Below are 13,347 nucleotides of genomic sequence, written 5' to 3'. Positions count from 1 at the left end.
CTGACCCATTCCCTGCCTCAGCAAATCTGGGATAACTCCAGTGGTGCTGCTGAACTTGGGCATCACCTCCCAGGTAATGGGATAAACCCCTTAAATCCCCACTTTGCCCTCATTTATTTCAGGGATAGGGTTGTTTTAAGGGTTTGTGGGAGCAGAGTCTGACAGGAATTTGGTCAACAAGAGGTGCTGGGATGCAGAGGCTCCTGCAGGATCCTGTTCCAAAGAGCACCAGGAAATCCATAAAATCCCATTCCCGGTGCCATGAGCAGAAGGAAATTCCCTTCTCTATTGCCACTGTTGTAGTTTTAGGGTTCATAACATGTCTAATTATTTTGCTATATTTCAAGGACAGACCGAAGTCCCACCTGCCCTTCCCGGCAGGATTTTCCCGTGCTCCTGGAAAAGGAGGCTGCCAGCAGAGGGCACACAGAATATGGATATGTAGATCCTCTATAGGTCCTTATAGTCGCTGCCTCCTCCTGCTTCCCAGCACATCCTGAGCTCCTTTTCCCGAAGGAGAAACGGAGTCAGGGAGCAAAGTGACTTGCCCAAGATTGGAGAGGATCACGAATAGGACACAGGAGTTGGAGGCAAAACTGATTTATTCACTGATTTATTCACTGATTTATTTGCTTCCTTGTCACAATTAGGCTTTGATTTGGTTTGATTTCCTTCTCTTACACTCTGTGTTTGGGGCTGAGTTTTGAGGCTCTGCTTTTGCCTGACCAGAGGGGACTGAGGAGGCCTCTAAATCTCAGTTTTCAGTGGCCAGCAGGGATTTTTTGGGGTGCTTTTGGGAGATGGAGGCAGAGGAGACATTGCTGCAGCCTCTTCCCAGTCACATCCCTATCCCAGGGGCCACGAGATGAGTGTGGAGGATCAAACAGGAGGATCTGGGGGCCCTTATCCAGGAGTTAGGAAGTGTAACTCCCTCTGGCACCCAAAATGTGGCTGTTTGACCTTCTGCAGCTTCACATACACACCCCCCAAAGAGCTTTTTGCCCTTGGAAGGTGTCCCTGATCCAGCTGTGTTTGTCAGCTCTTCCCTCCTTTCCAGACAGCTCCAACCAAAAGCAGTTTCATGCACTTCCCCCTCGGGGAGTGGAAATTTCCCCGGCTCCTTCCAGCTCCTTCCAGCTCCTTTGGGCTTCCAAATGTCAAGTTGTCAACCTCAAAATGCTGTTTGAAAATGCTTAGCAAGTTGTAGTCTGCTGGCATCAGTCAGTCACCACAACCAGCTCGTTTTCCTGCTCTTCCCTTTAATATTCCCTCCCAGCAAAGCTCTGGAGACGTCATTAGGAGCGAGGAGCTCTTTGGAGCCGGGATAACGAGTGCTGAGTAGGTTGTTTCTGTGGAAATAATTTGCTTCTTGGTTTCTCTCTGTGCCACGAGAGTCAGAGAATCAGGGAATCACAGACTGGTTTGGGTGGGACACCCTCCACTCTCCCAGGTTGTTCCAGCCTGGCCTTGGACACTTCCAGGGATGGGGCAGCCACAGCTTCTCTGGGAAAACTCTACCAGGGCCTCCCCACCCTCCCAGGGAAGGATTCCTTCCCAATATCCCATCTAAATCTACCCTCCTGCAGCTGAAAACCATTCTCCCTTGTCCATGTCCTTGTGAACTGACCCTGCTGGGCCAGCAACTGCTGGTGTGGCAGCTCCAGTGCCATAGTCAGGCCTTGGGGATATCCCTTAGTTCATTTATCCATCCCAAATTTTTCAGTGTGATCCGGTTCTCCTCCTCATCCCCCACCCCTCTCCCAGCTCCTCTGCTTCGTTACAAAGAACCACATCCCATTAAATAATTTCAGAAAACAGCCCTGAAAATTGTACCTCAGCCTTAAAACTGGGGCTGAAAATGTCCCTGGGAGGTCCTTATGCTTGTCACCTGAAAAATAATAATTCCAATTATCTCCCACGCCTGCCCCTGGGTCCAGCCTAATAAATCCTAAGGACCAGGAGCTGATGGAAATGTATCCGTGGGAGGGATTTAAAACAAGAAGTGTGTCCAGTCCATGGGAATGGTTGATGATGGTGGTGGGTCACAAAGGCCCCTCACAATGAGAGAGGAGGGGGGCTGGAAGAGCAGAGGCCTCTTCCCTGGGGGGTGTGAGGTGATGATTTGAAGCCCTGAACGAATAGAAACATGTCAGCAAATCTTCCAGGCTTGTGGTGGTTGGTCACCAAGCGATCTGGGGCTGAAAATCCCAGTAAGGACAAGGTAAACTGGCTTTAAACTCAGCTTAGTGGCGTGGTTTGAGGTTGGAGGCAGCCAGGACGTGCCCACTACTCTCCCACCCCCTGGGAGAGAATGAACTGCTGCAACTTGTGTGATGGGAATGAGAAAGAAATTATTGATTAAAGCAGAATAAGAGGGGGCTTTATTTTGGTGAATTACCCAGCTGACAGCAAGCCTGAAAGAAAATCTTTCACACCTTTCAGCTGCTTTGCAAATGACCTTTTCCCCCCCTCATAAAATCCGTGTTGTGCCTCTTGTCCTGTAAATCAAATCTTTTGTGTTCTCAGTTTTTCAGCAAACTGGCTGTTTGCTTCGACAGGACAGGTTTCCTGGGGAAAAACACCTGGGTTTTTTGACAGCTGTTTCTCTTTCCCAGCCTTGTTACAGGAATCAGGGGACACCAGCAGCAGGATGGACTCCGAGGTGACCAGGAGCTGCCCCCAGAGAGACCAACCCGCAGCAAACCCTGCTCAGGGAATTCCCAGGGGTGTTTTACCCACTGGAATCACAGGTTTTAACACACGAATCAGCCTCTTCCCCTCAGTGCTGCCCTGAATCCAGCCTGCATTACTCAGAAATAAGGTTTTTCCTGTGCATCCTGATGCCTGTTTAGCTGCCCCCACCAAGCTGAGATGTTTGACCTCCTGCTCCTGCCTTGTTTGCGCCTTTATTTCCTTGCCTGCTTCCACAGTAAGAACATTTTTCCCATCCAGAGCTGATGAAAGGGCAAAGGGGAGCTGGGGTTGGACTTTTAACACTCATTTACTTTTGGTTTGCTGGAGGTTTGTGCTCCTGATGGATTTTTGGTACAGGTTAAGCTGCACGACGTGGCTTTTGCTTTGCTCCTCTGAGCACACTCAGGGCTTTGAAGCTTCACATCCCTTCTGGGTCTGTTCCCACATCTCCTGGAGCCCTGGGATGGAAAACTCCAGAGCAAAGCAAAAGTAAATGATCGTGGGATCCTGGAATGGTTTGGGTTGGAAGGGACCTTTAAAGCTCATCTAGTGCCACCCCCTGCCATGGGCAGGGACACCTTCCACTCTCACAGGTTGCTCCAAGCCCCATCCAGCCTGGCCTTGGACACTTCCAGGGATCCAGGGGCAGCCACAGCTTCTCTGGGCAACCTGTGCCAGGGCCTCCCCACCCTCCCAGGGAACAATTTCATCCTAATATCCAATTTAAAACTGCACTCTTTCAGTGGGAAGCCATTCCCCCTTGTCCTGTCCCTCCATCCCTTGTCCCCAGTCCCTCTCCAGCTCTCCTGGAGCCCCTTTAGGCCCTGCAAGGGGCTCTCAGGTCTCCCCAGAGCCTTCCCTTCTCCAGGTGGACCCCCCCAGCTCTCCCAGCCTGGCTCCAGAGCAGAGGGGCTCCAGCCCTGGGAGCATCTTTGTGGCTCCTCTGGACTCTCTCCAGCAGCTCCACACCCTTCCCATGCCAGGATCCCAGAGCTGGCCAGGGTGGGATCCCTCTGACCTTTTGGCTCTTGGAGAAGGTGATGGAGATGGGGTGTCCTCCTCCCTCCAGCAGCACAGCAGAGCTCTGCCCCCTCCGTGGGGCTGTCCCTCCATCCCACCCCCCCACGGTGCCAGGGCAGGACCAGGTGCTTTGGGAAGGTTTGCCAAGGGGCCGGGACCGGCCTGGCCTTGGCCCAGCACGTGCAGCTGTTCAGTGGCTCCTGCTGGGACTAAAATAGCCCCGATGGTGGCCCCGGGTCCCGCCCCGGCTGGGGGTGGCACACAGGGGGATCCCCGGGGGACGAGCCCTGGCCCAGGGCACTGTGGGGGCTTCTCCATCCTGAGGAGCTCAGTGGGTCAAGAACTTGTCCTGGGCATCCCCAGAGCTCTGCAGAACCACTGGTGGTGAGTTATTTTATATATATGTGTGTGTGAATATACATGTAAAATATATAGTTTATTTATATACAACAGTTATTATCTATATTACAAAATATAATTATGTATTTGCAGGTAAATTTTATTTTTATATATTTATTTATATATAACAGTTATTATCTATATTACAATATATAATTTCTGTATTTGCAGGTAAATTTTATTCATATATATTTATTTATATACAACAGTTATTATCTATATTACGATATATAATTTCTGTATTTGCAGGTAAATTTTATTTATATATATTTATTTATATATAACAGTTATTATCTATATTACAATATATAATTTCTGTATTTGCAGGTAAATTTTATTTATATATATTTTATTTATATATATAACAGTTATATATATTATAATATATAATTTTATATTTGCAGGTTTATATATGTTATCTTATGTTATCTCTCTTACATATATATCATATATATTGTATATTATATATATGTTGTATATATGTATCTATAATATATATGTTGTATTTTAATAATATATAATATTGTATATAATATATGCTATATTATGCATTATATTACATATATGGTATAAATATATTTTATGTATATTATAGATATAAAATAACATTTTATATCTATAATATATTTTTATATTATATTTATATTATATTGTATTCTATTAATTATATAGAACCTGTATTTTATATTATATAATTTTATATATTATATTACAATTTTTATATATTTTATAGATTTATATATTATATATTTTTATATATTTTATATATTTTTAAAATATATTTTTAATTATTTGGGGGGGAGGGAGGGGATTTAACAGTGTTTCACAAGGATGGTTTATACTTTTGCTGTGCCTTTGGTCCAGCTCTTTCTAAACCAATTCCTCATTTCACTCGGTTTGTGTAAAGAGATTTTGATAGACTGAAATTTTGGCCTTACAGCCAGAAAATCTGGTTAAATACTGCCCAAGCTGAAATGTTTATTTTTGGCTTTGTGTTCACTGTCTGAAGTGATGAAAGGATTATTTTGAGCGACTCTTCCTTCCATCTTGTATAATCATTTGCCCCCCACAAGGGGAGAGGGAGATGCTCTCCTGACTTTCCCGATGCTCTCCGTGGGTTTGCAGCATTCCAGAGGCTCCTTTTGCTGCCCTCCTTGGGGCTGGGGGTCACTCAGGTGTCACCCTCATCAGCTGTCACCTGGAAACAGGTTCTGGAGTTAAGAAAGGAATTGTTAAAATAAAGAGGGAGACATGAATTTTGTGATCAGGCCTTGGGGGATCTCGGATCTGCTCTTGGCTCTGCCAGGAGCTTCCCGTGTGATCCCCCAGGGGAATTCTGGGGATGAAATGTTGTTGTCCCTCTGAGGATGACAATTTTCCTGGTCTCTGCCTCACCAGCTGCCAGCTTTTGGGGGAACAGGGACTCCCTGTGCCAGGCACTGGATGGACAACTGGGGGATCTCACCCGAAATCTGGAGGAGCCGCCACCAAATGGGAAGGGAAGGGATCACGGGAACAGGGAAAAGGTGAGTGGGCTCAGTGTGCATCCCCGAGGAATGGGGGGGGGAATTCCCAGGTGAGTGGGCTCAGTGTGCATCCCCAAGGAATGTGGGGGGGAATTCCCAGGGGCCAGCACTGCCCCTTGGGTGTGTCTGGGCGGTGCTTGGGCACTCCCGGGATACTGAGAACTATCCCAGGATTATTATTATTATTATTATTATTATTATTATTATTATTATTATAGGAGTTAGAGCAGGGGATATCTCCAGAATATGGATGGGCTGAATATATTAGAGGATGTTTTGCATGAGAAATAACTTAATTTGGGACTCAAGGCTTCTGGGAGGGGAAAGAAGCAGATCCCTCTTCCACACATTGTTTGACTTTTCTCTCCCAACCCTCAAAGACAAGTGTGGGACAGCAAACACAAGATGAGGGAGTGTATCCAAAGAGGGGAAATATTGCCCTGTGTTGCACTGCTGGCTCTGGGAACCCTCAGCCAACTCCAGGGGTTTGGGCTTTGCCTGAGGCCCAGAAATCCCCAGAGCTGCCTCGTGGCAAAGCAATAAATAAATCAAGAGAAAATCAGCCAAGTGTTAAACAAGCCAGGAGTGATCCACAGTAAACTGTGTAAAGAACATTGTATGACTTCCATGGCAGGAGGGAATTCCTGCTGCAGGAGGAGGTGGCACTGCTTAGTTGTTGTTTCCTGTTACATTTTCAGTGAGTTTTGCTCATCTCCACGCTGGTCCATCCCTCAGGAACGTGTCCCAGCTGGAATTTCCTATTCAACACCCAAACCTTGCCAGCAGTGCAACACAGGGCAATATTTCCCCTCTTTGGATACACTCCCTCATCTTGTATTTGCTGTCCCACACTTGTCTTTGAGGGTTGGGAGAGAAAAGTCAAACAATGTGTGGAAGAGGGATCTGCTTCTCTCCCCTCCCAGAAGCCTGGAGTCCCAAATTAAGTTATTTCTCATGCAAAACATCCTCTAATATATTCAGCCCATCCATATTCTGGAGATATCCCCTGCTCTAACTCCTCTAATACATTCAGCTCTTCATCATCATCATCCTGGGTAATTCATTTAAACTATTAGCAGCTATTTAAAAGACTTCTGTCCCCTAAGATTTGGTTCTTAGTGCAACAAAGGTCGTTTTGTCCAGTAAATTACTTAATCTGTGCCGTCAGCAGTTTGCCTTGGTGATTTCAAACACTCTGCTCGTCATAAATGCATTTACCAACATAATCAATTGGAATAATTTTACCTCTGAAGGGCCCTGACCTACAGTGAAGTCCTTCAAATGAAAAAAATTCAACTTAATTCACTTTAAAACTGTTCTGGTTCCTCTTTGGTTAAATTGTCTTTTATTTGTCTGTAGTTTTCTGTTGTCTCCTCAGTAGAAGAGGAATAAATTTCCAGCAAGAAATCAGATTTGTGCAGCCTCTGCAGGTTTAGGTCTCCACCAAAAGGGTTTTTGATACCAGCAACGAACTGAAAATTCATTATTTGTGTCTTGTCTTGCCCGTCTAATACCCAACCAGCCACCTGGAAAAGTGAAGCTCTTCTCATTCTCACTGAATAAGCCCACGGAGCAGTCAATGGAATTAAGGGAGATGAGATCCCAGCTCCGTGGGAGGGGAAATCACGGCCACAAGCAGCGTTATCCAAAACGACATTAAAAATGCTCCCAGGAAATCTGGCTCACCAGAACCTGCCCAACTGGGAGAAAAGGTGTTGGGAAAGTGCTGGGAAATGGTGCTCAGGTAGACCTCTGAACTTTGGAGATGGACTTACTTCCAACCATGATTGTGGACCAACACTGATGTCCCAAGGACTTCAACAAGGCAACAACTCACACTTAGGGGTCTTCTCAAGGAAAGAATTTCCTCCTCATATCCCATCCAAACCTACTCTCTGGCAATGTGAGGCCATTCCCCCTTGTCCTGTCACTCCAGGCCCTTGGAAATGGTCCCTCTCCATGTTTCTTGTTGGCTCCTTCTGGAAGGCCACAACCAGGTCACCCCAAAGCTTCTCTTCTCCAGGCTGAACTATGCCAACTCTCCCAGCCTTTCCTCCCAGCAGAGCTGTTCCATCCCTCTGATCCTCTTGGTGCCTCCTCTGGACTCTCTCCAGCAGCTCCATGTCCTTCCAGGGCTGTTCCCCAGGGCTGGAGCAGCTCTGCAGGGGGGTCCTGTGCCGGGTGTCCTCAGAGACCAGGAGAGGCACCTTCTGCAGGTGCCACCAGCCCCATGGGGCCTCTGCTGAAGGATGACCAAAGGCAGCAGGTAAATCCCTACATTAGAGGTCGGACTCCCTGATCTTAAAGGTCTTTTCCAACCTAAACAATCCCGGGATTCCATGGAATGTCAGGCCCCAGACTAATGGGATTGTCAGCAAACACATCTGCAGCCCTTGGGCTCCTTCCCACTGAGGTGTCCCCATGGAGGAGGTGGGAAGGCAGAGGGGGGATGTGGAGACCAGGCTTGCCTTCCCCACCCAACCTGCTCCCTTCCAATAAATTAGAAGTCTGGGGTTGGACTAGATGACCATTAAAGGTCCCCTCCAACCCAAACTGCTCCACGATTCTATGAAGTTTGGGAAACTTTTTCAGGAATGCACAGGATGTTGCTGCCAACCTGGGAGCTCCTCTTCTGCCTTTCTGGGACTTGTTGACTTAGAACTTCACGTGGAAATTATTTTTATCAAGTATTTATTATGGAAATAATCTATTTACATCATGTACTAAACCCATAAAACACGAGAAGGCAGAGCTGAGCAATGTATTTTTTTTTCCCCCCTCAAGGACTTGGAGAATATTTTGCACAGTTATTTTGAAGACTTTTTATATTTAGCAAGTCTAAACATGATATGAGAAGTAAAGAAATCCAAGCAGCAAACACGACAGGAGACAGAGAGAGGCCACAAGGAAGTTTTTGAGCCTGTCCAAAATGTATGGGGTTGAAATCCTTTTCCTTGGATGATGTGTTTGGAATCACTGCATGGTCAGCTCTGAGACTGGAGACAGGGCAAGGTAAGGGCAGGGGTTGAGGATGGACATCCTTGTCCTTCTGTAACACAATGCCAGTGGTTGCTAGGGGATGCTATCCCCAAAATTGATGCTTTTCTGGAGGATAAATCATGACTGGTAGGCTTGACCTCAAAAGCATCGTATCACTTGAGGCATTGTCCCAGTTTTCCTCAGGATTTTGGTGGGATTTAAAGGTTTTTCACTCCTGCTGTGGACCTCTTGGGGGATTTCTCCAGGCTTGGCTCTGGAGAACCTCAACATTCCTCCATTATGGCATTGAGACTTGCTGTGAGACTCTATGGAAAGGGAATAGGGAATCCTCACTGAACTGCTGGAAAGCAAATCCATGTCTGCTGCTGTCACTGGGATGCAAATACAAACATGGAATTATTTAGGATCACAGAATCCTGGAATGGTTTGGGTGGGAAGGGACCTTAAAGCCCATCCAGTCCCACCCCCTGCCATGGGCAGGGACACCTTCCACTAGCCCAGGTTGCTCCAAGCCCCGTCCAACCTGGCCTTGGACACTTCCAGGGATGGGGCAGCCACAGCTTCTCTGTTTAGGTCAGAAAGGGCCTCAAAGATCCAAGTCCAGCCATCCCACAGAGCTTTGTGGGGGCTTTGAGATCCCAAAAGCTCATCAGGACAATCCAAGGTGTTCACAGGGGCTCCTTGGGGGAATGTCACTGGGACAGGAGGGAAAGTCACCCCTAAATCCAGGCCCAAGGAGCAGAGGGAATGTGACATTAAGGGCTGGGATGAGGGGCTGCACGTGGCAAAATCAGTGGGAAAAGGCTGAGATGGGAGGAGGGAAAAGGGAGAGAAGAAGAAAGAGAGCAGGAGCAAAATACTGGATTTTTTTGTCAGCAAAAGGTGCAGATTCCAGGTGGGAAGGCAATAAATGCTGGAATATGCCATTTGGCATTCTGGAGTCAGGGGCTGATGAGAGCACATTGGGTGAAATGGGAGAACCAGCCCCAGAGCAGATAAGTGTTCTCTTGTACTGAGGAAATGACAAATTATGGGTGATTTTTTAAGCCATAAAAATAAAAATATCATTTTGGCCCGGGTCCTATTTATCTGTCTATTTTAAAATGCATTTTAACATCCATGTATTTTAATTAAAAATACATTTTAGCACCGGCACAGCCAAACTGCCACGGCGCCAATCTCCTTTTTTGGAAATTTCTCCTTTAACATTTTGAATTTATTATGAATTCATTGTTTCTAATACAATTTTTCCCTTCCCTCGTCAATTTATTATCTGTTTTTCATTTCCCTTCTCTTTTGTTAATCTTTCTAAATAACTTTAAAGTGGCCCTCCATCTATTTAGCTAAATGAATTCACTCCACAGATACTCATTATTTGGAGGATGATTTATGCGAGCACTATTAGCCAGATTGTTCCTTGTTTGAAGGTTTTCCTGCAATCAGAAAAACCCAGATTTGAGTCAGCTAGAATTAGATCCAGTAAAAAAAAAAAAAAATATCAGAAATTACGTAAAGCATTCAGCACCTCTGTCAGACTTCATGGCTCAGAGCTCAGCTTAATGGGCAGAAAAACCCAAAGCAGCTTTAAGCTCTAGGTCTGACCTACTGATCTCGTCTCAGCCCAGGAGATGCTGCAGCACCACCCCCCCCAAAGTCAAATTGGATTTTTATTTCTGGGTTGGTTTGGTTTTTTTTCTTTCCCCTCAGCTGATCCTCCCAGCTCTGGGGAGGAGGCTGTGCCTCTCACACTCACTCACAGGTTTAGACATTAAACTCCCTTGCTTGATTTACAGTCTGGGTTTCATCTGACAGGACGTTCCGATGGCGCTCCCGGAATATTTGATAAATGTTGGCAAAGCTCCTGGTCCAGCCTGGCCAGGGAGCTGGGTGTGACATGCAGGGATGCCTGGCCCTGCCCTCACCGTGCCCGTGACCTTGAGGGATGGATCTTTAATCCTGCTGGGGGTCTCACCTTGGCACTGGGGCTCCTTGAGGGGGCTCAGGGTGTGGCAGCATCCCGAGCTGGGCAGGGGTTCTCTTTGCTCCATCAGCAGGGTTGCTGGAATGTTTACAGCCTTTGAAAGGTTGGAGGCAGGTTTGGAGGAGGAATCTGAAATAGAATTTGGCTCTTTTATGAAAAATACGTGAGACAAGCAGGGATTTTCTTGTGAAGTCTTGCCTTCCTTGGCAGTTGGGAAGTTGCTGGTCTGTGCTGGAGAGAATGGATGGGGCAGGTCAGGCAGAGGGGAGGCTGGGTGTCCTCTGTCCCCATCATGTCACAATCAGAGCAGATCTGCTTTCTGAGCCGTGGAAATCTTGGTGTCTCCAGGATCTTTAGAAACCCAAACTGAGTCTGCCCTACTGAGCTCCCAACCCCTTCCCAATGCTCACACACCTCCCTCGTGTTCCAGGAGAGGGAACCTCCCTCTCCGCTCTGGATTTTGGGGCTGATGTGCTCATCTCCAGGGCTGTGGGATTTTGGGGCTGATGTGCTCATCTCCAGCCCGTCCACGCTGCACGTGGGCCGGAGCAGAGCCGGGTGTGTGCCAGCAGGGGACAGTTTATTAGGGCCAGCTCAGAGCATTACACATCCCATTATGTCAGCTGGGAGCTTGTGAGCCAAGTGCCCATTCAGGGGATGGTGTAGTCTCAGATTGGTATTGATTTTAAAATTTCTGGTGGTTTATTAATGGCAGAAACGCCGTGGCCAGATCCTTCTGACTCCTGCAAAGGTGGGGAGGTGACTGTGCTGGTGCAGCCACTTGGGGACAACGTGGAGTAAAGGGAGCAGGATCTGCCCTGCTCCTTCCAACTGCTTGTGGGTTACTCAGGAACTACAGGAGGGAGTAAATAATTTGCCAACAAAGTGTTGTCTCTTTTCAATAACCACAAGAGCTTTGAAGATGGATTTGTCAGTCGTGGGAGCAGCATCCTGCTCTCCTGCCACGGAGCTGGGAGGGAAGTTTATTGCCTGGGCAGCTTCTGCCTTTGGGAGAGGGTCAAGAAGCATCACTTGGCCTCTCCTCCTCCCAGTTCCCATTTTAGTAAACCTCCTTTTCTTCCTCTAAAGGTCATTTTCCTGAGCAAGATAATTTATGAGCGGAAGAGGGTTTGCTCAAGGAGAGCTCCACCAACTCACATCCACATCTTCCCACTGTAATTTATGATTTGCCCTAATTAGCTCTTATAAACGTGGGGAATCTCCAAGTGCAATCTCTGCTTTGCACAGTTCACACTCTCTTTGCAGGCTGTGTCCTGCTTATCAGAGGCATTTTTTTTTTGCTGTTGTTCAATAATAAAATTGCCACACACTGTTAATCACAACCTGCAAACATCTAATAAAACAACCCTTGGAAGTGCATATGTAAAACCAGCTCTTCAGTAGCCCCATTAGGCTCGGCTCTTTCTGCTTTGAAAGCTGCATGACCTCTCTTTTCAATCAATTCCCAGTTATTAACCATGAAGAATAGCATTGGGAACTACATTTGCAAATTGAATGTGGTGGTGTATAATGAACTCACACTCCTTAAAACATTCCAGTGGAGGGGAATGCATCCAGCTAACAGTTTTAAATTCCTATTGCCCCCCCCCCCCGCCCCCATCGGTGCTATATTCTGATATAATTCACATAATTCCAAAGAACTCAAAGGAATAAAACTTCCTGAGCAGAGTTTAAGGGGATGGTGCCTGTAAGGACTTTCCATGATCTGTTTATTCGGATCCCTGCGAGCTAAGCCCTTGAGAAGATTAGCTACTCAGCTCCAAACCAGCGCAGTTTAGAGCCGATCTTTAGTTATTAAAACGCTCCGACCTCGAACTTGGCTTTGTACAGTTATTTATTAAAACTAAGGGATCAATGCCCTGGGGGCAAGCGGGGTTTGCAGGGGGCTGGGGGGAGCCCCGCAGACCTCCGGGGTGTGTGTTGGGGGGCATCTCCCTTTTCGGGGGTGTATCTCCCTTTCTGGGAGGGCATCCTCCCTAGCTGGGGGTGTATCTCCCGCTTTTGGGGTGTTATCTCCTTTTGAGGGTCCCCGGCCGCGGGGAGCGGAGCCGCGCATCCCTCACCCCAGGGAGGGGACAAACGCGGTCCCCCCCCCTCCGCAGAGTCCTTTCCACCTCCCGGGGGTGCTGGTGGTGGTGGTGGGGGGGTTCCCACCTCCTTCTTCCACTCGTGGGTGACCTGCCCTCCCCACGCGCCGCCCGGAGCCCGAACAAAGGCCGGGGAGGGGGCGATGCCGGAGCCCCCCCGCCCCCGGCCCGCCCCGCGGGGCTGCCCCGGCTCCTCCCGGCCGCCCGCCCCCGCCGCCCCCGCCTCTCCCCTCCCCTCCGCTCTCCCTCCTCCCCCGGTAAATCCGAAGTTTCCTGTTCAGCGCGGGCGAAGCTTTGCGGAGCTCCCCGCTCGCTCCTTGGGATTTACCGTCGGGAGAGGCTCCGCGAGGCTCGGGAAGGGCTCCCGCCGCCACCTCTCCTCCTCCTCCTCCATCCTCCTCCTCGCCAGCCTTCCTCCATCCTCCATCCCTGCGGGCGGGCGCCGCACGCCGAGCCCCGGCTCCCCCCTCCCCCCCGCTGGATTTTGGGGGTGCTGCCGTGCCTGGGGGGGGGAAGCTCCGCCGTCTCCCGGAGCCCCGATTGCCGCCTGGTCCCATGTGAGCTGGAAGGCACGGCTATGCCCCTGGGAACACCGCGCTCCGCCGAACTAAGGTAGGAC

General features: G+C 48.4%; 1 long non-coding RNA gene across 1 annotated transcript; it reads right to left on the bottom strand.

Moving 5' to 3' along the window:
• Nucleotides 1-7,698: 7,698 nt before the first annotated feature.
• LOC135423279 (uncharacterized) lies at nucleotides 7,699-13,132 on the bottom strand. Its single transcript, XR_010434763.1, has 3 exons — nucleotides 13,057-13,132; nucleotides 10,612-10,749; nucleotides 7,699-9,010 (listed from the first exon to the last, which is right to left on the bottom strand). It is a non-coding gene; the product is annotated as an uncharacterized LOC135423279 (long non-coding RNA).
• Nucleotides 13,133-13,347: the final 215 nt, after the last annotated feature.

This window comes from Pseudopipra pipra, chromosome 16 (genome assembly GCF_036250125.1).
Source record: "Pseudopipra pipra isolate bDixPip1 chromosome 16, bDixPip1.hap1, whole genome shotgun sequence".
NCBI classification, from domain to species: Eukaryota; Metazoa; Chordata; class Aves; order Passeriformes; family Pipridae; genus Pseudopipra; species Pseudopipra pipra.
Note: the sequence above shows the minus strand (reverse complement) of the source record. Positions and strands in the feature narration are given on the sequence as shown.